Source organism: Megascapheus bottae, chromosome 11 (genome assembly GCF_031878675.1).
Source record: "Megascapheus bottae isolate mThoBot1 chromosome 11, mThoBot2.hap1, whole genome shotgun sequence".
Classification (NCBI taxonomy): Eukaryota; Metazoa; Chordata; class Mammalia; order Rodentia; family Geomyidae; genus Megascapheus; species Megascapheus bottae.
This window is the reverse complement of record NC_143519.1, coordinates 41,643,658-41,668,602: the sequence shown is the minus strand read 5'-3', so window position 1 is coordinate 41,668,602 and position 24,945 is coordinate 41,643,658.

Genomic DNA, 24,945 nt, shown 5'->3' with positions numbered 1-24,945 from the left:
CTGTAATTTAGCTGCTGCTGGTTTATTGTTCCTTTCTTTTTTTATTTTGTTAATTGTTTACTTGATTAGTTTTGCCAGATCTTTCTTTTTTTTTTTAAAGACAGCTTTAGCTTCCTTGATGTTCTCTAATGTATAATTACTGTTGTTCTGTTTAATTTCTGCCTTTATTTTTATTGGTTTCTTTCTTCTGAGTTCTTAGAGTATGACTGGTTACATGCTCTCTGATTTCTTAAGCACATTTGTTTCCAGCATTTGGATTTCTTTTTGTACATGTCTTCTTGTTTTTCTGCTTGAAGTAATCTGAATAGCTCAGCAAAGCTCACTCTGACCTTCCTAGATCTCCTTCCCAAGAAACCTTCCTGCCTGGCTCTTCCTCCCCTCACTGTGCCCCTCCTCTGCTTTGTCATCTCTGTAGGATTTATTGACATCAAACATAACACTAATTTTGTTTATCATTTATTGCCTATCTTCCCTCATTAAAATATGAGCTCTGGGCCGGGAGTTTGGCCTAGTGGTAGAGTGCTTGCCTAGCATGCATGAAAACCCAGGTTCAATTCCTCAGTACCACATACATAGAAAAAAGCCGGAAATGGTGCTGAGGCTCAAGTGGTAAAGCTCTAGCCTTGAGAAAGCCCACAGATAGTGGTCAGGCCCGAGCTCAAGCCCAGAACTGGCAAAAAAAAAAAAAATATATATATATATATATATATATATATACGAGCTCTTCCCGTTTCAGTACAGTTTTAGACTCCTAAATATTTCATTTTATTTATGCTAGTCCTGGGACTTGAACTCAGGGCCTGGACACTGTCCTTGCACTTTTTTGTTTAAGGCTAGCCTTCTATCACAGCTCCACTTCCAGGTTTTTTTTTTTCCTTTTTCTTTTTCTTTTCTTTTTTTTTTTTGTGCTTAATTGGAGATAAGAGTTTCATGGGACTATCCTGCTTGGACTGGCTTTGAACCTCTATCCCAGTCTCCTGAGTAGCTAGGATTACACTTTTGAGGCACCAATGCCCAGCTGTTTGTTTTTGCTATTAGTCCAGGCTGGCCTTGAACTTACTATTCTTCTGCCTCAGTCTCCCCAGTGTTGAGATTACATTGTTCAGCTTCTTATTTAATCTTGATCATGTTTAGTATAGGTTTATTATTCCCCAATCTCTCATTGTACCTCTATACCACCCACTCTTCTATACCCTAATCCTATCAGCAAATCTGCTTCTGTCTCTAACTTGGCAGTGAGGACTTTTCTTTTCTCTTTGCAATGCTAGAAAGTGAACACATGGCTTCACATATGATTGGCCAGCAATCTACCAACACTTGCAACTTCCAAGTAGAAATTTAAATTGTTATGTTCATTTCATTTGTTCTATGTCCAACATCTAGAAACAGCTGGTACATACTAGATGTCGAATAAGTATTTGTTAAGTGAATTTTCAGGTAGTCTTATCTCTTTTGCCCATAGGATCTATCCATTTCTAGATATATTATATTAAAAAAAAACTTCACAAATGGGAGCTGGGTATAGTGGCACAGTGCTTGTTATCCTGGGAAGCCACATGGGAAGCTGAGATGAGAAGGCTCAAGATTGGAGCCCAGCCCTAGCAAGAATATTTGCAAGAACCACTTGAATGAATGAAGCTAGACAAGTTAATAGACACCTGTCTTCTCAGCTATGGAAACAGGTCAATAAATAGGTCAATAAAATAGGTCAATCATAACATAGGTCAGACATAATTAAGGACAAAAAAAAAAGACTTTATCACAAAATGACTAGAGCAAAAAGGGCTGGAGAAGTGGCCCAACAGTAAAGAACCTGCCTAGCAGGGCAAAGCCTGGAGTTCAAATTCCAGTACTGCCACAAACAAACAAACATCTCCAAAAATGGGACTTGAGATGTAGATTACTGGTACAATATTTGTCTAGCATATCTAAGAATCTGGGTTCCATCCTTGAATTTAAAAATCCAGATATAGCTCAGTGCTAGGGGCTCGTGCCTGTAATCGTCGTAGTTACTCAAGGACTGAAACTCAGAGGATCATGGTTTGCGCCAGCCCAGGCAGAAAAATGTATTACACTCCATCTCCAGATTAAAAGCAAAAAGCCAGCTGAAGGTGTACCTTCTACCAGTGGTAGAGTTCTGGCTGTGCAAGCAAGCCAAGCACATGTACAGTCTTAAGCCTTTGTATTGGCAAAAAATAAATATGAATACATAAAATCCAGATTATTTTCATTCCCTTGTTTCACTCTAGAGTTCTTTATATACAACCATGTATTACATATGTACATTTTAATCAAAGACAGCATGTGATATGTGGTCCCTTCAAATTATAATGGAGCTAAAGAATTCCTATCACTGTGTTGTCACAATATAGTGTGATAATTACTCAAGTATTTGTGGTGATGCTGGTATAACAAGCCTACTGCAGTGCAAGTAACTGAGAAGTAGAGCACATAATCCTTGAGAATGATAATGGAATACTAAATTTGCTTAATTAGTATGCTACACTTTGTCATTACTTTATAGATTTCATAAATATACTATAGGGTAATTTTAGATGTAATAATCTGTGTGTGTTAGTGTTTTACAGAATTGAAGTAATGTCTGGGAACTGCAATACTTTAAAATATAAGGAGGAAATCCTTCTCACATAAATTCCTCCATTACATCAATTTCCAAAAGATACATCCAAATCTTTTTCCCTTATCCTCTTATCACAACTCGAGCCATCTCTCACTCACTTACTCATTCCTCAAACATGTAGACATAGACATCTATAATTTCATGGCCTAAAGGTTCAATTGGCTATTCTAATTGGATACAATTTAGCTAGGGAGTTAAACTATAATCTGCTTCTGTTTCAATAATAATTTACTTAAATTATAGCAAATGAAAAAGATTCATAGTATTGGGAAATTAATGATTTTTTTTGGCCTATTCTAGCCAAGGGAAACTTTCTGAGTGTGCCTTTAATTGAGGCTTATTTTCCTTTAAAAAAAAAAAAAAGAAAGAAAGAAAAGAATAAAGCCTGTTCTGGTGATGAATGCTCTTAAAACCCCCCAGGAGTCCCAGCTGGCAGCCACAGTGGCTGTTCCAAAGAATAAAAGTGTTCTGCTTTAAAATGAAGTAATTAATGATGTGGGAAAACAGTTTTCTTCTATTTTCTTCTCACGGTGATGGTTTCATGTGGTGAAAAATGGAGTGTTAGGGCTGGATAGGAACACTATGAGAGGAAACTATGTGAACTGATATGTCTGCGTTGTGTGAAAGATGCTCCCATGATTAGCAGATGTGCTGCAGAAAATGAAGATAAGAGATAGGCACTAGTGATCCATGCATATAATACTAGCTACTCAGCAGTACTGGTTCAAAGTCAGCCTGGTAGACAACCTGGGCAGAGAAACCTGGGAGACTCTTACCTCCAATTAACCAATCTGAAAGTGGAGTTATGTCTTAATAAATAGAATGTTAAACTGGACCAAAAAAGCTAAAGGAGGGGCCAGGAGCATATCCTAGTGGCAGAGTGCTCACCTAGCATTCAGGAAGACCTGGGTTTGATTCCTTGGTACCACATATACAGAAAAATCCGGAAGTGGTGCTGTGGCTCAAATGGCAGAGCACTAGCCTTGAGCAAAGAGTGTTCAAGGACAGATCCCAGGCCTAGTTCAAGACCCATGAACCCCCCCCCCCAAAAATGCTAAAGGACAGTACCCAGGACTAAAGTTCCAATTCCAGTTCTCTCTCTTTCTCTCTCTCTCTGTCTTTTTATATCTCTCTGCAACTTTCTTTCTCTCTCATACGCGCGCACACACACACACACACAAATTCACAAATTCAAGATGATATTTTAGCCAGAAGTGGCTCAAGCCTGCCATCCGTAGTGATGCAGAGATGCATGACTTGAGTCACACAAGACCATGTCTCAAAAATAACCAGTGCACAAGTGACTGGAGAGATGGACCAGGTGGTTAGAGCCCTGACTAGTAAGCATGAGATCCTGAATTCAATCCTTAGCACCATCAAAAAAAAATCAAGTAGGACTGGGAGTCTGGCCTAGTGGTAGAGTGCTTGCTGAGCATGCACACTCCAGTTTGATTGCTTGGTACCACATACATAGAAAAAGCTGGAAGCGTTGCTGTGGCTCAAATGGTAAAGCAATAGCTTTGAGGAAAGCCCAAGGACAGTGCTCAGGTCCTGAATTCAAGCCCTAGGACTGGCCAAAAAAAGTGTGTGTGTGTGTGTGTGTGTGTGTGTGTGTGTGTGTGTGTGTCTGTGTCTGTGTATAATGAAATGAGGCTAAATGAAAGGACTTCCAGGATATGGAAACAAGAGCTATATAATGTGTGATTTTTGTTCTTAATGTACTATGTTACTTCTCATCTCTTTTGCTGTTCCTTGGTTATTCTCATATTGTTACAGTATCTTACCTTGTTATCTGGTATATATGTTTATTTGTTTATTTGAAACAGGAAAGGGAAGGGGGAAACAAATGAGGGGAGGAAAATGGAAACAAAAACATGAGAAGGGGTATCAATGTGTGTGAAGTAATGCGCCTTCTATCTGGCAAATATAACTGTAACCCTTCTATTAATTATAATAAAAAAATAAAGAAAGAATATATATATATATATATATATATATAAAACCAAGGTGGAATCTTAAAATGTTTTGAGAATTCTCAAAGATTCTAGAAAGTGATGATGCCAACAAGGAGCGCTGGCTTCACAACAGTTTTAATAATAATTGGAAAAGGAAGGTTCCTGCAAGAGGATATGGCTGGACAAGGATTTCAGATCACAGAGCAAGTGGGAATATTTTTGAGGCAGCAAAGAGATGGAGCCATGGAAATACCAACATTGGAAATGAGACCTAACTACTCAAAACCACATCCTTTATCAAGTTACTTTGTATTGATCCTTGAAATCGTGTTTCAGATTCACTTGCCAATCTGACCCTTTCACCCCCCCAATGTTTTTAGCCATCATGTTCTTAGAGGCTCCCATGGACCCTGTCTTCCACAGTGTTAAATGTCATTAAAATGAAACTACTAGCTGTGAAACCATACAGTTGAGTAGAGATCTCAGGCCAAACTTTGAGTTAGTAGAATCTAGACCTCAGATTCCACTTAGTTACTATAGTAGAAACATCAACCTGGGAGTCTCAAAGGGTTTTATAGTTCTGTAGCACTAAGGCTCGCTACGGAGATGGAGAAAGAGAAAAGAGGAAGGAGATAGGGACCCACTCTATCTGCTGTCCATGAAGCTGCCTGTCAACATCTCTACAGTATGATTTTTCAAGCACCTGAACCAGTGGACAGCAATAGCCAGACAAAGATTGTCTGTATTCTGGGGCAATGAGAACAGCTTCAGTATTTAGGACAATACCAGGAGAGGAAATTAAGTAGCTAGAGAGAAAAATACTGCTTAATATTTTTAAAATAGTAATTCAAACATGTATTTACTCTGTCTGAGAAGATGTACTTAAAGTTATGTTGGAGAAATCATTTCTAATCCTTACTAATCTGTAAGTCTAGTATGGATACTTAAACTTCCTTATAAAAAAAAGCAAAAACAGCTTTAAAATATTATCCAGAAGTTGGGAGTAACCCAATTGTCAGATAAGTGATATAGGAAATGTGATTAATACTGTGTGTGTCTGTCTGTCTGTGCGTGTGCATACACATGCACACGCATGTGCAGATACTAGGCTTGATCACAGGGCCTGCTGTCCTGCTTTTTCATTCAAGGTTGATGCTCTACCACTTGAGCCATACCTCTACTTCTGGCTTCTTGGTGGTTAGTTGGAGATATGAGTCTTAAAGACTTTTCTGTCTGGGCTGGTTTCAAACCACGATCCTTAGATCTCAGCTTCCCGAGTAGTTAGTATTACAGATACTGGCATCCAGCTGTGGTTTATACTTAAAACTAGCATAGTCAGTCTTAAAGAGGAAAGAGATTTTGATACACGCCATGACATGGAGGAGACTTGAGGACACTATGCCAGCAACAAAAGACACCTGGAGTGGTCAAATTCATAGGGATAGGAAGTAAAATGGCCGTTAATAGCTAGAAAGTGAGAAAGTCAGTGTTTAATCGGAACAATTTCAACTTTATAGACAGAAAAGACTGGAGATGCAGAGATTGCAGAGGTGGATGATGGGAATGACAGTACAACAACATGAATGAACTCCCTGAACAGTAACCTTAACACTATTAAGAAGGTAGATTTTATCTTATGTACATTTTCCTACAAATAAAAAATATTATAAGGAGTTGACAGTGTGTGGAACTCAATGACAGAACATATATATCCTTAAGGCCCTGGTTCCTTCTCTAACACACACACACACACACACACACACACACACAAACACGCACCAAACAGACATATAGCATCTATGTGTATACTTAGTTGTTTCTTTTCCTTTAGCTAGCAGACATCTTCTTGAGTAAGACCCTATAAATCTTATTACTCTGCTGGTCATGTAGCACAGTATTTACCACATGATATAACTCTATATAGAAACTGCCAAATGAATAAATATATAGTCCTCAGAGGAAGATTTGGTGGCAGATCTGCCTCAGGAAACAGAAGCTCATATAATGAATTACCTAGGAAACATTGGCAGAGAATTGCATAACTTGCTACTGATAATATTCAGTTGCCATAGTACTTGGGAATTTGTGTGAACATATATCTGGATTAAATGTAGAGAAAGAGGAAAAATAGGTGATACATTATATATAATCTATTCTGAATCTGGACCCTTGTAGAACAGGTCTTCTTCCTGTTGAGCCATTAAGACAATGTGGCTGTTTTAGTTTAGAATGTGTATTGTATTTTTCATGGATTATCACAAGTCACTTACATGTTAGCTGATAATATTTGACCTACAACAAATAATTTGGTGTTTTAATTATAGAAAACAGAATAGAGAGAGCATGTTGTGGAGAAGTGGGAAAGAGAAATGTAGGACAAAGGAGGACAAAAGGAGGAGACAAGCAATTGTAGCTGAAAATATTATTTATTAAAAATGCACGTGACCTTTGACCCAGTAAGCGCATGCCTGGGAAGATGTGCTTCAAGGATAGTGAGGTTTATGGAGACTCGCACGTGCAAATGCTGTTGTGGTTATTCATTGTAACGCTAGCAGAAAACAAAGCCTGTGGCTGAATAATTTGTGGCATATTGACATCATATATTATACTATTCAATCATTAAGAATGAATTAAAGGGGGGCTGGGAGTTTTGCCTAGTGGTAGAGTGCTTGCCTAGCATGCATGAAGACTCCGTTCAATTCCTCGGTACCACACAAACAGAAAAAAAGCCAGAAGTGGTGTTGTGGCTTAAGAGGTACAGCTATAGCCTTGAGGAAGCCCAAGGACAGTGTGCAGGCCCTGAGTTCAAGGCCTGGGACTGGCAAAAAAAAGAAGAAAGAAGAAGAAGAGGAGGAGGAGGAGGAGGAGGAAGCAGAAGAGGAGGAGGAGGAGGAGGAGAAGGAGGAGAAGGAGGAAGAAGAAGAGGAAGAGGAGGAAGAGGAAGAAGAGGAAGAGGAAGAAGAGGAGGAAAAAGAAGAAGAAGAGGAAGAAATTAAAGGGGCCTGGAGTTCGGCCTAATGGTAGAGCTTGCCTAGCATACACAAAGACCCGGGTTTGATTCCACATACATAGAAAAAAGGTGGTTCTATGGGTCAAGTGGTAGAGCACTAATCTTGAGAAAACCGAAGGACATGCTCAGGCCCTGAGTTCAAGCCCCAAGACTGGCCAAAAAACAATGAATTAAATCTAAATCAATTGACTTGGAGTGATATCCATGAAATGTGGAAAGGAAGACAACAAAGATGTGGGAAAGTATATAGTATCTTTTCACTGTGTGTGTGTGTGTGTGTGTGCGCGCGCGCACGCACGCACGTATGCGTGTGTTAGTCTTGCACTCAGAGCTGAGGCTTTTTTCCCTGAGCTTTTTTTGCTCAAAACTAATGTTCCACCACTTGAGCCACAAGCCTTTTGGTGGTTAATTGGAAATAAGAGTCTCATAGATTTTCTTGCCTGGGCTGTCTTTGAACCGTGATCCTCAGATCTCAGCCTCCTGAGTAGCTGGTATTACAGATGTGAACCACTGGTACTTGGTTTCTTCTCACTTTTTTTTCCCATTTGCCATTTATTTGACTATATATGATGTCGACATTGAAGATTCTTTCTCAATCAAGGAGAAACTCAGAAATTCCTGGAGACATTGCAGACTGTCAGTTTTAAAATCAGAAGGTGGTAAACAGTCAAGGCCAGAGCAGTTTCTCTTTTCCAAGATAGCATAAACGAAACGTTTTCTTGTGTTTCTCGTGTGAAAGACAAATGGACTGCCTCTGGCAAGCTCTGTGAGACAATGGCTGGGACACTGCTCAAAGGCTAAATTCCAAGAGCAGTTTCTCTGTTGAATCTTTCTTCCCTTCCCCGATTTATGTAGAACTCGAGGCATTCCTCTAGGTTAGTGGATGTTGATTTAACTTACTGATTGAATTTATTGTTCCAATCTTTCAACTTTTGAAATCATTTCAAAAACCAGGAAATTGAATATGTTAATAAATTAAAAATAAAGTGTAATTGGTCCTTTTCCAACACTACCTTATAAGAAAATAAAAAGTATGTCTGTCAGTAGGCACCTGGGGCTTGTGCCTTGTAATAATAACCACTGAGGCTGGGATCCAGAGGACTGCAATTTGAAGTGAGCCCAAACAAAAACATTTGCAAGATTGCATGCTTCTCACTTTTACAAAAGCAAAACATGACACACACACCCACAATAGAACAAAACAAAACAAACTCCAAATCTCAACACATGATTTTGTGAGCTTAGAGAAAAGCTTAGGAACCTAAGAATTTGGCTGGTGACCTGATTTAGGTGTGCATAGATGAGGCAATGGTTGATGCTGGCAGGGCCAAGAAAAAAACTGGGGGAGGGGGGTGTCTGGGCACTGATGGCTTACACCTGCAATCCTAGCTATTCAGGAGGCTGTTCTGAGGTCAGAAGCCAACCCAGACAGGAAATGTCATGAGACTCTTATCTCCAATCAATCACCAAAAAAGCTGGAAATGGAATTGTGACTCAAGTGATAGAGTGCCATCTTTGAGTGAAAAAGCTAAGGGACAGTGTTCAGGCCTTGAGTTCAAGCCCTAGTACAGGCACACGAAAAAGGAAAGCTAAAAATATGGAAAAATCACTCTGAAGTACTCTACTTGTTCACTCTAGGATCTAATATAGATTGAGGAAGGGAGCCTCAATTACTGTGAAAGTATCTGTTCTATGCTCTGTAATGTGTGATGTGAGCTGTGGGATAGACCAGGGGCACATGGTGCAGAAAAGCCTAACGTTGTGGTAGTTCAGAGCATGGAACTTGGGGTGAAGTGGCTCTTGATTCCAATCCCTATTCTCTGGACATTGGCCGCCTTAACACTAAAGTCAGTTCAGTCGCTTAAATAAAAAAAAAGTATAATTGTTGTTTCTCATGTTAAAAAAAACAAAACTCAAATATAGCCAAGAATGGTGGCTCCTATTTGTAATCCTAGCTATTCAGGAGGCTGAGATCTGAGGATCATGGTTCAAAGCCAACCCAGGCACTAAGGAGCGTGAGACTCTTATCTCCAACTAACTACTAAAAAACGGGAAGTGTTGCTGTGACTCAAGGGGTGGGGTGGTTGCCTTATGCTGAAGAGCTCAGAACAGTGTCCAGGTCCAGAGTTCAAGCCCCACGACCCATAAAAAAAAAAAAAAGAAACAAAAGTAAAAACAAAAAAAAACAACCTCAAATATCTATAGAGATAGACAGATGATAGATAGATGATAGATAGATAGATAGATAGAAAGATAGATAGATTTGGTAGTTAGATAAGGGTAGCCACCCAGGCTCCTTTTTCCTTTTACCCTTCCATCTCTTCATGGGTACACCATTACATTTGCCTTCTGGGCACCTGGGAGGAGGAGAAAAGAGGGAGTTGTGCCCTTTCCTTCTAAGGACCACACTCAGTGGTTGAATGTAGCCATTCACTAGACCTCAGTCATAGCCCCTCCCCCGATATAGCTGCAAGAGAGGCTGGCAAGTGTGGTTTCTGGCTGGTGTGCCCCCAATCAAAACTTCTATTGTTAAAGACATGGGGAGAGACATTGATAGACATTCACCCCCAAGCTTTACAAGTATATCTTTATAAACCTAAGCATAGTGGTAGAATGAACTCCAATGCAACAAAACAGGATTTTTTTTGCCAGTCCTGGGGCTTGAACTCATGACCTTAGCACTGCCCCTGAGCTTCTTTTGCTCAAGGTCAGCTACTTATACGTAGCTTCACTTCTGACTTTTCCTGTGTATGTAGTACTGAGGAATCGAACCCAAGGCTTCATGCATGCTAGGCATTCTACCACTAAGCCACACTCCTGGCTGCCCAAAACAGGGAATTCTAACGGTATTATGGGTAGTGGTGTAGGGAGATTCAGGGTATTAGCTTTTTCTGAGAAAATGCTGTGAGGTGAAGGAGTTAACTAGATGAAGTAAATAAGGATTCTGAGAGATAGAACAGAGCACAGAGATTCCAAAATGGGTGGGAACAAAGCATATTTAAGGGACTGAAAAGAGGTCTGCTTTAAAGGAATACATATATTTATTTTCTTCCCCAAATATTGAGGTTAGTTAATGAAATATATTTCAATGGGTCACCAATTCTAAAAGGTATTTATATTCTGTGGCTCATAAATACATCACCACAGTATGTCTGGTAGCCCAGAAGAAGCTGAGTTTGATGTGGGAAGGTTCTAATCATTCCTCACCCAAGACCTTGGCAAAAAACTCGGTGTCATCTTAGAAGAATTTTGGCAGTGTTGTATATCTTGTTTATGCTATGATTTTATGTAACCTTAGAAAAAAGTTCTAACATATTTGTCTATAATATATTGAGATGGTAGTTTTGAAAATAATTTTCTGTTTTGCATGGAGGGAACAGATCAGAAATTGAGTAATGGTCCCTCCCGGGATGTGGGAGGTAAGTGTGACATTAACTGTTGACTCATCTAGCCTCATTTCCATACAACACGCATGAAAATCAGCTTTATTACTTTATAGGTTCACCTCTTCTGAAAGCCTTACAAGTGTGAGTCACAGTAAACTTAAAGTCCTAGAATTTGAGAGAGACCATTATAAAACATTCATGAACTCTTTCTGCACCACTTACTCTACTTTTTCCTATTGCAACTGGGTAATCGGTTTTTAAATTTTAATGTGCTTCTGTCTTTGCTTTCACAAGGACACAACCTTTCCTGTAGTTGGCTCTAGGAGTATATGTTGGCTTGATGAATACAAAAATCTGGTAGAAGAGGAAAGCGGAGAGAAAGGCTAGGTAAATTCCAATTTGGGGCATTCAAAATTAAGATTAGGCAGTCAGACTATTGTCTTGAGTGCAAATTTTGAAAGAAAGCATCTTTGGCATGCCCAGAAGTCCCAAGATAATAAGGACCAGCATAGTACAAGGAGGATTGCCTGATAAGATACAGAATGGCCATTGGCATTTGAATTTTTGGTAAATCATCAACCAATATTTTTATATATAAGTATGATCCATTATTAGAAAGGAGATATTATTTTTAAAATTCGGTGCTTTGACAGGCATGGTGGCTCACGCCTGTAGTCCTAGCTACTCAGGAGGCTGAGATCTGAGGAACAAGGTTTAAAGTCAGCCTGGGCATAAAAAGACCTGCGACTCTTATCTCCAATTAACCTCTAGAAAATGGGAAGTGGGGCTTGGTTTAAGGGTAGGGTGGTAGCCTTGAGCTGAAGAGCTCAGGGATGGTGCCCAGGCTGAGTTCAAGCCCCATGACTCATTAAAAAAAAAAAAAAAAGAAAGAAAAGAAAAAACATTGCTTCACCCAAGTTCAAATGTCACTGGACATTTTGTATTATTATTATTAATATTATTTTTAGTCAGTCGTGGGACCTGGACTCTGGGCCTGGGCACTATGCCTCTGCTCTTCAGCTCAATGCTACCACCCTACCCCTTGAGCTCCAGTGCCACTTCTGGTTTTCTGGTGATTAATTGGAGATAAGAGTTTCTCAGTCTTTAGTGCCCAGGCTGGCTTTGAATTTCAGTCCTCAGATCTCAGCCTCCTGAGTACCTAGGATTACAGGTGTGAGCCACTGTACCCAGCACATTTTTTTTTTTGCCAGTTCTGGGCTTGAGCTCAGGGCCTGAGCACTGTCCTTGGACTTTCTCAAGGCTAGAGCTCTACCACTTGAGCCTCAGCACCACATGTGGCTTTTTTCTATGTATGTGGTACCCAGGAATTGAACCTGCGTCTTTGTGCATGCTAGGCAAGCACTCTACCACTAGGCCAAACTCCCGGCCCCACATTTTGTATTTTTAATGTTTTAAGAATAGTAATCTTATCCCTTAGGAAAGACAGGCATATACCCTTCACATAGTCAGTTCTTAATGTTGTATGTTTTGTATCCATGGACTCAACCCATCTCAGAAAGAAATTATTTTTTCTAAGTATGTATTGAACATGTCATTCCTTTTGTCTAAACAGTACAATGTAATAGTTGCTATTACTATTGTTGGTTGTAGGGCTTGAACATGGAGCCTAGGCATTGTCCCTGAGCTTTTCACTCAAGGCTAGTATACTGCTACCCTGAGCCATAGAACCACTTTTGTTTTGTGGTGGTTTTTCGGAGATAAGTTTCCTGCTGGTTAACTGGAGGTAAGTGTCTCACTGCCTTTCCTGCCTGGGCTGGCTTTGGCCCTCAGATCTCAGCCTCTTGAGTAGCTCAGATTACAGGTATAAACTACCAGCACCTGGCACACAACATAACGATTATTTACATGGCATTTGCATAGTATTAGGGGCATATGAATTACACATTACCACATTTGATGGTTTAAAATATATGGGAGAATGTGTACAAGTTATATACTACTGTAAACCACTTTCTATAAAGGACTTGAATATTTGAGGACCCTAAAGATCCTGGAAACAATCCTCAAAAACTGAGGAACCGCTGTAGTAGGTTAAGAAAGATAGTCACAGACTCTCCAACCTTTGAACCTTCCTTATTTGAGCACAGCCTCCTCCTACCATAGAATCAAACTACTGAATCCTTATTTTCCCAGCATCTTAAATAAAAAAATGGCAACACATGCCAGTAAGATGCATTTCCTGCAGTTGTGACTGCAGTCTGGTTACATGCAGATCTCATTGTGGTGACTGGGGCAGCACTCCCAAAGGTCTTTCAAGGGTCCAACGCTGTTTGTGGAACGCATTGGGACCAGTGCATGTAAAAGTAGCAGGGTTCCTGAGACCTTATTAAGGCATCATCCTTGGCTGTGGAACTTAGAGCCTTGCGCTCTCCTTCTACTCTTCTTTCTAGCCCATCACTTGCTGATGAATTCCTTTGACCTTTAATTCTAACAGAGTCAGATCTGTTCCTTGCATTTAAAAGTGTGTAAAGGAGGAATAAGAAAGTTTTGCAGGTGTGGGGCATTGTGGGGAGCACAAGAGGAGCAAGATCATAGAGCAAAGGATGCAGAACTGACATATAATAAAACAGGGAGGGTGGAGCCCTCAGGAGATGCTCCTGGACAATACTGCATTTATGGAGACATGTTTTTGAGGTAATATCCAGTCTTGATTGCCTGAGGGGCTTTCTAAGGATCAATCTCTGTTTAGGTGGAATGGTGCTTGTGTTCAGCTAGCATTTCAATATTTCAGATCAGTCCTGGTAGTACAGAATTTTCTGTTGTTGCTCTCAATAGACAAAGCCCACACAATCCTTATGACTCCCCAGCTGGCAGGGCTGCATCCCTGTATCAGGCAACACCTCCCTAGTGTTGGAACTCAGTGGGAGACCATGCCTGCTCCAAGTCGAGCTCCTTTGCAGACAATGCCTGCTAGTGTCAACTCCATGGCTGACAGGAATTTCACAAGCCAAGTCTAGGACAAAGGAATATGATTATAAAGAACTTCATTCAGAAGTGAAGTGCCTGCTAGAAAGCTACTAATTTGTCTGGTCATCATGTATTCTCTCCATCTTCCCCCTGTTCTTTAATGGTTCTGAGTCTATAGAGTTTCTTATATTCTGGATTCTGGTTGGTTGTCCTTATTATACTTAGACGTTTTTTGGAAGGGGACACTTTATTGGTCTTGTGTCACAACATTCTGATTGGTTACAGTCTAATCTCTTCTGCAAATCCTCTCTGTAGAGTCATTAGAAGGTTATCAAAACCAGAAGAGGCTAGGGGGTTTGAGTGAAAATATGTTGAAATAATGACTCTTTTGTATCTGGTTTTTTTTTTTTTTGGTGGGGGGGGGGTCTTGAACTCTGGGCCTGGGTGTTGTCCCTGAGCTCTTCAATTCAAGGCTACCACCCTTCCCCTTGAGCCACAGTGCCACTTCTGGTTTTCTAGTAGTTAAGTGAAGATAAGAGTCTCACAGACTTTAGTGCTCTGGCTGGCTTTGAACCATGATCCTCAGATATCAGCCTCCTGAATAGCAAGGATTACAGGTGTGAGTCACCACACCTGGCTTTGCATCTGGTTTTTCTAGGATAAGACACTGACCTGGGGGCTGGGGTCTTAACTAAATTACTCAAGCACTGGGACACCCATTTCATCTTGGCTGAGCAGAGGGCATCTCCAGGTTTAGGTGTCCAGTGCTTCCCTTGACACTAATGTGGATAAAATGCAGTTCTAAGAGGTGTGTGTGTGTTTTTTAAATATTTTTTATTTTAAAACTCTAAAAACATAAGAGTTACAGTACATAAGTCAGGCAAAGAGTTCATTGATCTAGAGTTTGGCTGAAGAATTTGGCCTGGGGGAAAGGATACCTCCATGCTAATTGCCCTGTGGGGAAGGGCACTCAAGCCAAGTGATAGGGAATCACAGATTCATAGCAGGAAGGGGACACAAGGCCTCAAAGTCCACGGAGTACTACTGGCACAGGCCAACTTGGGTTAGATTTGGGGAGCCATGCACTTTCAGCTTCAATGCTGTTAGGGAAATAACTAGAGGGAGGGTTAGAGATAGATGCTTTCAGGGTTAATTAAGCCTCCAATTCTTCCTGGTCATTACACTGGCAAGTGGTCTTACGAGCACTTACATAGCATACATGAGGTCCCAGGTTCAAATCTGAGCATGAAAATAATCCCAGAAAAATTAGAATGTTCAATACTAACTTAGGAAGAGAAGCAAAGTTCAAGGTAGGCTAAGAGAGGCCCATGGATGTAGACTACCCATACTGATGATCAAACCATTATAATGGATTCTGTTTCTGCTAAAATAATTCCTAGGCAGAAAAGGAAGGCTAAATTCTGTGAGACTAAACTAAAAGGTGGTCTCCTCTCCTCACATCTGAGTGCTGGTGTGAACTGATTTCTTTCTACACCCCCCATCCTCCCCCACACCCTCACCCCCCCACACCATAACCCACGTGGCCAGGCAGATCCCTGATTCTGTATCCTCATGTGGAATGCTAAGCAAGAGCTCAGCTGTTGCTGTCTATGACCTGGAGAAAACTCAATATGCTTCAAGCCCTGTGTGCTTCTGGGTAGGCAATTCCCTCAGTGGCACGGAGCTCTTCTTTCCACCCTTGAAAAAGATCCATTAGCCTCCCAAGAGCCAGAGAAAATATCATAATGGGAAGTTTCTGCTCTCCCTCTCCAAACCAAGTTCATCTGCTCCTCGTTCCCTGACTTATGTATGTCAAGGTTGTGTGTCTGCCCTCAAGGGGGGCGGGGGAGACTATATGGTTTTCATGGTTATACTCTATCTGCAAACATCAGCCTGTCCCAGAGGCCTTCTTTTATATTTCCCAGAAGTGAGAGGTAGTTCAATCTCTCCACCTGCCCATTCTGTTGATCGAAGCCAGCATCTTGAACAAGCTTGAGTGCTGGACAGTACCAGGAAGGAGAACAGGATAAGGAGGAGACAGGATGATGAGGGGTGGGAGGGTGGAGGGACAGAGGAAGACCGATCATTTTCTGGAAGGTCATCTCTGGATAGGCTAACCAGGGGTCGATACAGCGGTTCAGCTGGAGACATTCTGAGGATTCGTTCCACTAGATTCTCTATACCATGAGCTAGGAAACATCATTGCTTGGGAGAAGATAATGATGGCATGGCCATTTAGAGGAATGACTCTGAGGAGCATGTTGTGTTCAAATTCTCTTGCTGCCACTCTATCATGTATGACTTAGGGGGATTGTCCTAAATACCATAAGCTTAAGTTTTCTCATCTGTATAATGGATGTGATAATAATCCTCAGTAGATTGTTGTAAGAATTAAATGAATTAGGCCCAGTGTGGTGGCCCACATCTGTAATCCTAGCTACTCAAGAGGTTGAGATCTGAAGATTGTAGTTTAAAGCCAGCCTGGGCACTTCTTATCTCCAATTAACCACTAGAAAACCAGAAATGGTGCTGTGGCACCAGGGGTAGGACGTTAGCCTTGAGCTGAAGAACTCACGGACAGTGCCTAGGCCCAGAGTTCAAGTCCCACAACTGACAAAAAAAAAATTAAATGAATTAAAACATGTGGCACGCTTAGGACAGTGTGGGGAGTGTGCCTGATGCCATCCTCTCATGGTTTTATCTGAGGAATCAGAGAGAATTAGTTTTTTTGTGTGTATGTCAGTACTGGGGCTTGAACTCAGGACCTGGAGCTCTTGGTTTGTTTTTCCTCTCAAGGCCAACACTCTACCACTTGGACCATACTTTTAGTTTGGCATTTTTAAAATTGGAGATGGGATCTCTAGGACTTGTCTGCCCAGGCTGGCTTTGAACCACAATCCTCAGATATCAGCCTACTGAGCAGCTAGAATGAGGGGCATGAGCCACTGGGGCCTAGCTGAGCCAGAGGGCTTCAGATGACTGGTTTAACCTTGTTATCGTCTAGACTGGCTATTGAGTGAAAGAGGAGAAAGGGCAATGCATGGAGGAATAGATGGGTGAGTGATAACAGAGGATTAATAAGATAGAGCCAGGTAGTCAACTAAATTCTCAGTTACATATCACTAATAATGTAAACATATAGGTTTGTTTGTGCCAGTAGTAGGGCTTGAATTTGAGGCCTGAGTGCTGTTCCTAAACTTTTTTTTTCCCCTGGAGTCTGGAGCTCTGCCAGTTGAGGTACATCTCCACTTCTGGCCTTTTGATGGTTAAGTAGGGATGAATCTTAGCTGGCTTTAAACTTCAGAACTTAGCCTTCTAAAGTAGCTAGAATTACAGAGGTGAGCCACCCTACCTGGCTAAGAAATAGGTTTTATTTCCCTATGGTAGGTGATGAAACTTCTCTGAGGTGTAACTTGCCTGAGGTCACACTCTGCTAAGGCAGAGACAAATAACTTCACTGCATGCAACTTAAAAAAAAATAATGTATTGGCGTGTGGCTCATGCCTGTAATCCTAGCTACTGTGGCTCAAGGGTAGGGTGGTAGCCTTGAGCTAAAGAGCTTAGGGACAGCACTCAGGCCCAGGGGTTAGGGGTAGCCTTGAGCTGAAGAGCTCAGGGTCAGCACCCAGGCCAGAGTTCAAGGCCCATGATTCCACCCCCCCCCAATGTGTATGCTTGTCCTGGGACTTGAACTCAGTACCTGGGAACTGTCCCTGAGCTTTGTTGCTCAAGGTTGTGCTACTTGAGGCATGGATCCATTTTCAGATTTTTGGTGATTAATTGTAGATCCAATTTTTTGGTGGTTAATTGGATAGTCCTATAGACTTTCCTAACTGGGCTAGCTTTGAACCTCAATCCTCAGCTCTCAGCCTCCTAAGCAGCCAGAATTACAGGAGATTCCCCAGTGCTCAGATTGTGCTCTGCCTTTTCATCATAATGGGTACACAAAACATATCACATAGTTACTCACAAACCAAACTGTCCTTGGGGCTGAGAAGCTGTGATGGCAGAGGGGCAGGATGAGGCGACAAAGCACACCGGCTAGGATGGGAAGAACAGAAACAGGAGAATATGATTGCAAATCACTGTTGTAACATGGAGGTCAAAGTTTCCCTCAAAATAGAAAAGGTCAGCTAAGCCCTGTGGCTCAGTGATTGATCATCTGCCTGGCATGTACAAGGCCTAAGTTTGATCCCTGGCCTGTTTACATCTCACTTACTGGAAATCAAGCCCAGATTCTGACCTATTCTAGTAAAGACACTGTTTGAGAAATGGACCTTTTATTCAAGGATCTGATTTAGCACTAAAGATGGTAGACAAATAGTCTATAATATCAGAGACATAGGTATTGGGAAGATGGGTATGGCAGGGCCAGAGGAATGCTGTAGAGTATAAGGTGTAAATTGGGAAGAAGGAAAGAGGAAGGAGGGGAGGTAGAAAGGAATGAAGGGAAAAGGAGAGGAGGAGGAAGGAAAGAAAAAAGAGAGGGAAAAAGGGAGGGAATCTCTGTTGGCTGTTGAGCTATCATAACAGGGCAGAGGAGAAAGAATCTTTGTGATTTTAGTTAAGAAATGATGTAACTGAGAAAGCCCGGTGGAAAGATTTTTCTCCTTACATTGTAAAGCATTGGCAGCTTCCGACGTTACTTATATGCCTAAAACCTTCATATAAACAATTGACATCACTTGACCATACATATTAACAAGTGCTAAGTAACCTTCTAGTGGCTGGAGCCTGCCAGATTTGAGATAGTAATGGCCCAGCTGGTTTAAATGGGTCGCCATGGTTACACTCATGCTCTGGTTTCCATGGTTACATTTCACGGTCCCTCACAGGAGTTCAATATAGACTTGAAATTTAAAGGCTTTTCTTTTTTTGTTTTCCTTTCTTGCTTCCCTATATAGGAATCTAGGGTTCAAAGATTAGGATGAAAGTTTCCATGACCTCCTGGGAGGAAAGAGAGAAAATGGTAATAGATGTGACATTTGTAATTTCTCTGAAATGAGAAGAGGATTAAATTGGGGAGGGGGGAGAGAAATTATTGCTGCTGAACTAATTAGCCAATAATATGAGCCAGAGGTTTTGCTAAATTAGAAGAGAAAGCGATGAGGGCTCTTGGCAAGGGCAGTAGGTTGTCTAGAGTTGGAGGTTGAATATTGTTCTCTAATTATTAGAGTCCGTTTTAAATGATCATTCACATCATTACCATATAGTGCTGTAGCCTGCTTGCATTAATTTCTTCCAGTCTTCATTTCAAATCTTCTTCCTCGGCTCAGTCAGCTTAATCAGGCATCTGCTATAAGGTACCAGCCCAGGTCTGGCTTGAATTTGGAGCTGGCCTTTTCAAGAGGAGGAAACCTATGTGGAATTCTATCACCTCCTTGTGGCAACCATGAGCATTTCCATGGTTACCTCATCTAGAAAAGAGTTAACTGTTTTTACAGCTAGTATTTTAGGAAGAAGAAACAGCCTTTGTCTATTTACTGACTTATCTATCCCTCCCTCTATTCAAAGTTTACCATGTCTCTATGATATCGCACCTAGAAATCATACTAATATAAGGAAAGGATACTGTCTTGCTAGAACTCTCAATCTGGATATAGATTGGAATGAAGGGTGACAACACTGTGTTTCCATTCCATCCTTGTGGGCCTCAAACACAAACTAGAACAAAAATGCAGTCCAGGCACAGCTTATTAATTCAGGGATGAGCAACAGATCCAAGCCACATGGACTAAGGGGTACAGCTCAGAGCCCCTCAGCAGCACGTGGTGATAAAGGTTCTGCTAGGGTCCCTAATCTGTCAGCAGCCACATAAGTTGCTCTCCAGGAGCCAGCACTTCTCCTGTGCCATTTGGGTCCTGAAGAAGGTAGAACCATTGTCATAAATCACAGTCACAAAGCAGAACATGGGGTTTCAGCTTGGCCTGGGTACACCAGAAGCCTGAGGAGAGTTGAGGAGGATCAGGCATTTTTTGGTGGTGGTGAGGTTTAAAATCAAGGCCTCGTGTTTGTTAAGAAGGTGGCTCTGCCACTGAGCGATGCCTTGAGTTCTAGTTTGCACTGGTTATTTTTGGGATAAGATCGTGTGTCATTTTTAGGTGCATGCTTGGACTTCAATCCTCCTGTTTTCTTTCCCATCAGAGTGGAATGACAGGTGTGTACCAACACATCCAGCTTCTGGTGTGGAGATGGAGTCTCTCGTGGTTTTTTCTCTCCTGGCTTGCCTGGAACTGCCATCATCCCAATCTCAGCCTTTCTAATAGCTAGGGTCAATGGGATGAGCCACCAGTATCGCACCAAAGGAACATATTTGATTGGGCTACAGAATAATGGACAAGGCTCAAAGGTTGTCATCAATTGTGTCATCAACAAGTTGAGGAGGCCACTCTGCAGAGAGTGAATTTGAGATCCAGAGGGCAGTTTTTATGTTCAGAACGATTTTTTGTTTTTTTTTTTATATCTTTTACACTTAAAAATAATTATCTGGCATTAATTTTAATCTACCTATTATTCTCTCACATATCCAGTATTCTCAAGACCATTTATTTATGTTTGCTTCAGAACATTTTTTTTTTTTTTGGTCATTCATGGGACTTGAACTCTGGGCGCTGTCCCTGAGCTCTTCAGCTCAAGGCTAACTAACACTCTACCCCTAGAGCCATAGCACCACTTCCGGTTTTCTAAAGGTTAATTGGCAATAAGAATTTCACGGACTTTAGGGTCCTGGCTGGCTTTGAACCGAGATCTTCAGATCTCAGCCTCCTGAGTAGCAAGGATTATTGGTGTGAGTCACCATGCCCAGCTGCTTCAGAACTTTCTAGGACAGATAAGCTTTAAATCCATCCCCGACCTTGTCCTTGAAGAAAGGTTCATTGTCATTGTTGTGGTGTTTTAAAATATGGGAGAGACTCTGTGTGTGTGTCTCTCTCTCTCTGTGTGTGTGTGTGTGTGTGTATGCATGTGCGTGCACACAGGTACTGGGGCTTCCACTCAGGGGCTTTTCCACTCAAGGCTGGTGCTCTACCACTTGATCCACAGCTCCACTTAGAGCTTTTGGGTAGTTAATTGGAGATGAGTCTCCAACTAACCTGCCTGGTTGGCTTCGAATGGTCAGTTCTCAGCATCCTGAGTAGCTTCCATTACATACATGAGTCACTGGCACCCAGTCCCAATATGGGATACCTGATAAGAGGATAGAATTGTGAGTGACTGACAGATTCAAATGGATATGCCCACCTGAACAAGGGGCAAGTTCTACACATTTTTAGAGTTTTTTCTCTTCCTATATAATGGACCTCATGAAGTGTAGCCCTCCTCTTCAAGTTTGCCATTCGTTTCTTGGTTTCTCCTCTTCTCTATCCAGCTTAGAAGTTGCAATAATCCCTTACATGCTTCTTCATTCTATGTCTCCTACCAGCCCAAGCAGGTCAAGGCCATAGTTCACTGTGACCTTGTTGTCAAAGGATATCTTCCAACATGGTTTCTAGCCTACTATATAGCAGGTGTGGTGCTTAGCTTCTCCCTGTAGGCCCTCAAGGGCTTATTTCAAACCTTCAAGCCCCTGAGTAAGCACTCAGCAAATGACCTCAGATTCTCACATGAGTGGAATGTAAAGTATCCATCTGGTGTTTGGGAAAATAAAAACTTTGCAACAGGCAGGGAAAAATGAAATTATAAAGATTCCAGCCATGTGATTTATTTGAGAAGTATAGGTTTCATCAGATCCCCAAGGCTAGCTTCTATATATCAACCTGAACCTTAGCTACTTTAACCCTCTCTCTGTCTCTCTCTGTCTCTGTCTCTCTTTCTCTGTCTCTGTCTCCATTATTCTATCCAGTCATACTAGTCTCTCCTAAACATACATGCATACATAATCCTGAGCCCCCTGTGTCCCTCCGCCCTTCTGTGCTGGCCTAAGTGACTGTAATATTTTTTTATGTTAAGACTGAGTAAATAGATATCCTTTGTATTATTAACACCTAAATGCTGTTACTTTTCATGCTGAAGCTTGCTAGACAGCATAAACAAAGCCCAGTTAGGAAGGATGACCTACATAAGATAACTCCTCCCTCTTTTATCATCCTTGGAATGATATATTCTCAAGTTCTCTAATTATGATGTACTGCCAGCATCATGACTATACATCTAATTGTCAGTACTACACAAGTATTTATTAAAGGATGGCCTCTTCTTGACAATACTTAAAAAAAAAATCTAACTATGCTAGGCATTTTACTGATTATAGGTTTAGCTTTCCTTCCTCAAAATGTTCTTACTTCTGGTTCGTGTTTCTGGAGGGAATATGGCAGAATACTAGAAATGTGCAGGGCACCAAGGCCTCTAACGGCCTGCTCTCTGCAGGCCCACGATCAATGATGATCACGATGGTTGCCAATAGCAGGCAGTCCTCTAGGGCTGGAGGGAGTGATGTTAAGTCTGGTCCTTGCTTTGGCTAACCTCTCCCTACTTCTCTCCAGGTCCTTCTTAGTCCTGAGGAGACATGATTAATTGCCAAAGTCAGGCAGGCTTCCTTGCTATTGATTGGGCAGTCTTTCAATATTATTTTTATTTTCCTTTCTTCTTTTTCTTGTCTTATTTGGAAAGATTAAATAAATCACTCTGAATTGCACTGTGATTTATACATTGCTCCAGAATGTGGCGCACAGAGAGGGTGATGGTCCATTTCTCATCTCCTTGCTCTGTCAGAGGATTTGAGAAAAATGATGGAGGAGGGGAGCAGTGGGCTCTTTACAAACTGTAGCTATCAGAGGGTGGTCTCAGAAGTGAAGATCCCAGATTCTGAGTATTTCTAGCAAAGAACTAAATGAAAACACACTCAAACTGCTTTCAGCTTTCTAGGGTTTGGAGAGTGTGGGAGGAGCTGAAGGCAGTGATAATGGGCTTATCTCAGGGAAAGAAGGGATCATGAGTTGTCAGATCTTTGGAAGGGATCTGTGCATGTCCAAGACTGTCATAGCATGTGTTTTACATATATGCGTAAAATGCCATACAAGTGCATGAAACCTGAAGCAGGAATTTGCTGTTCTGCAAGGCTCAGGCTAAGGATGCAAGGGATTTCACTATACAGATGCCTCATTTTGCTTAGAGCTGGCCCTGAAGTTTTCTGCTCCTTGGGTGAAGTCCTAACCACAAACTGACTACATATGACACTAAAGGAGGAATGGTCTTAGAAGGTACTAGGCAAGACTTTCTTGCCCAGGGCAGCTTTGAACTATAATCCTCAGTACTCAACCTCCTAAGTAGCTAGGATTACAGAAATGCGTAGCTTCCAGCATTCTGCTCCTATTGAACAACTATTTTTTGTTTGTTTGTTTGCCAGTCCCAGAGCTTGAACTCTGGGCCTGGGCACTGTGCTTGGGCTTTCTTAAGGTTAGCATTCTACCTCTTGAGCCACAGCACCACTTTCAGCTTTTTTCTGTGTACGTGGTACTGAGGAATGGAACCCAGGGCTTTGTGAATGCTAGACAGGCACTCTACCACTAAGCCATGCTCCCAGTTCCTGAACAACTTTTTAAGATAAAACAAATCAAAAGAACAACAACAAAACCCCACAGGCCCCTCTTTTACTTATGCATTGGGTTTTATAATTTCAGACTGAAATCTCACAGTGGTAATCTAAGATGACAATTTAGACAGCTTGGACAAATAATAACTAACATTCCAGGTACAGAGAACTGCAATGTCACCTTTTAGTGGTATGGTAATAAAGTTCCTGCTCTGCTTTATGAAGTTCAAAGTGGGGAGAGGAGGCATTACATTCTTAAAACAACCTGCCAAGAAATGTAGGAAATCAAAAAGTTCTTATTAGAAATGTCAACATATGGCCAGCAGATGTGGTTCGAGTAGGCCTTCTGCATCTAAGGGGGCTGGAAGGAGGAAAGAGAGAGGAAACTAGAGAGTCCTCTTTCTAACTTAAAAACAAACAAAATAACCCTAAAAAAACAAATACAAAGCCCCTGAGTATGAAAGCATGACAGAAAGTGGACAAAGGGCACCATACCCTGTTTTCAAGTAAATGTGCATTCATTCTCTAGCTGTGCTTTGGAGGGGAAAAATAAACAATTTCAAACTCATAGACCTACTGTGGGATCTGATACACTCACTCACTTGGGGACACATTAGGTACATGTGATGCAAAGATCCAGGCTATCATAGTGATCTGGTGGACAGCCACCAGATCTCTAAGGAAGAGAAGTGGAGTGGCAGGGGGAGAGAGACAGAGAGAGAGAGAGAAAGAGAGACAGAGAGAGAGAGAGAGAGAGAGAGAGAGAGACAGAGAGAGAGAGACAGAGAGAGAGAGACAGAGACAGATAGACAGAGAGATAGAGAGATAGAGAAACAGAGACAGAGAGAGACAGAGAGACAGATAGACTGAGAGAATATGAAAGAATATGTGAGAGGTGAAGGACTTCATAAGAAACATTGATTTTGTTTCCTATGACCTTAAAAGATACACAAACGCCAGAAAATCAATGGAACAGAATATACGATCCAAAAATAAAACCACATACCTACAGTCAACTTATATTCGACAAAGGAGCCAGAGATATACAGTGAATAAACACAGCCTCTTCAGCTATTAGTGCTGGGAAAACTGGTCAGTCACATGCAGAAAACTAAAAATTGACCCCAGCTTATAGCCATGCACAAGCATTAACTCAATATGGATCAAAGACCTCAATATCAGACCTGAAATCCTGAAACTGCTACATGATAGAGTAGGAGAGACACTGGAACTCATAGGCATAGGCAAAAAGTTCTTGAACAGAGTCCCAGGGTCACAACAGATTGGAAAGAGACTCGACAAATGGGACTACCTAAAAACAAAAAGTTTCTGCACAGACAAAGGTGTAGCTACTAAAGTAGAAAGACAGCCAATCAACTGGGAAAAGATTATATTTAATATATCAGACAATTTTTTTTTTTTGGCCAGTCCTGGCTTGAGCTCAGGGCCTGAGCACTGTCCTTGGATTTTTCTCAAGGCTAGAGCTCTACCACTTG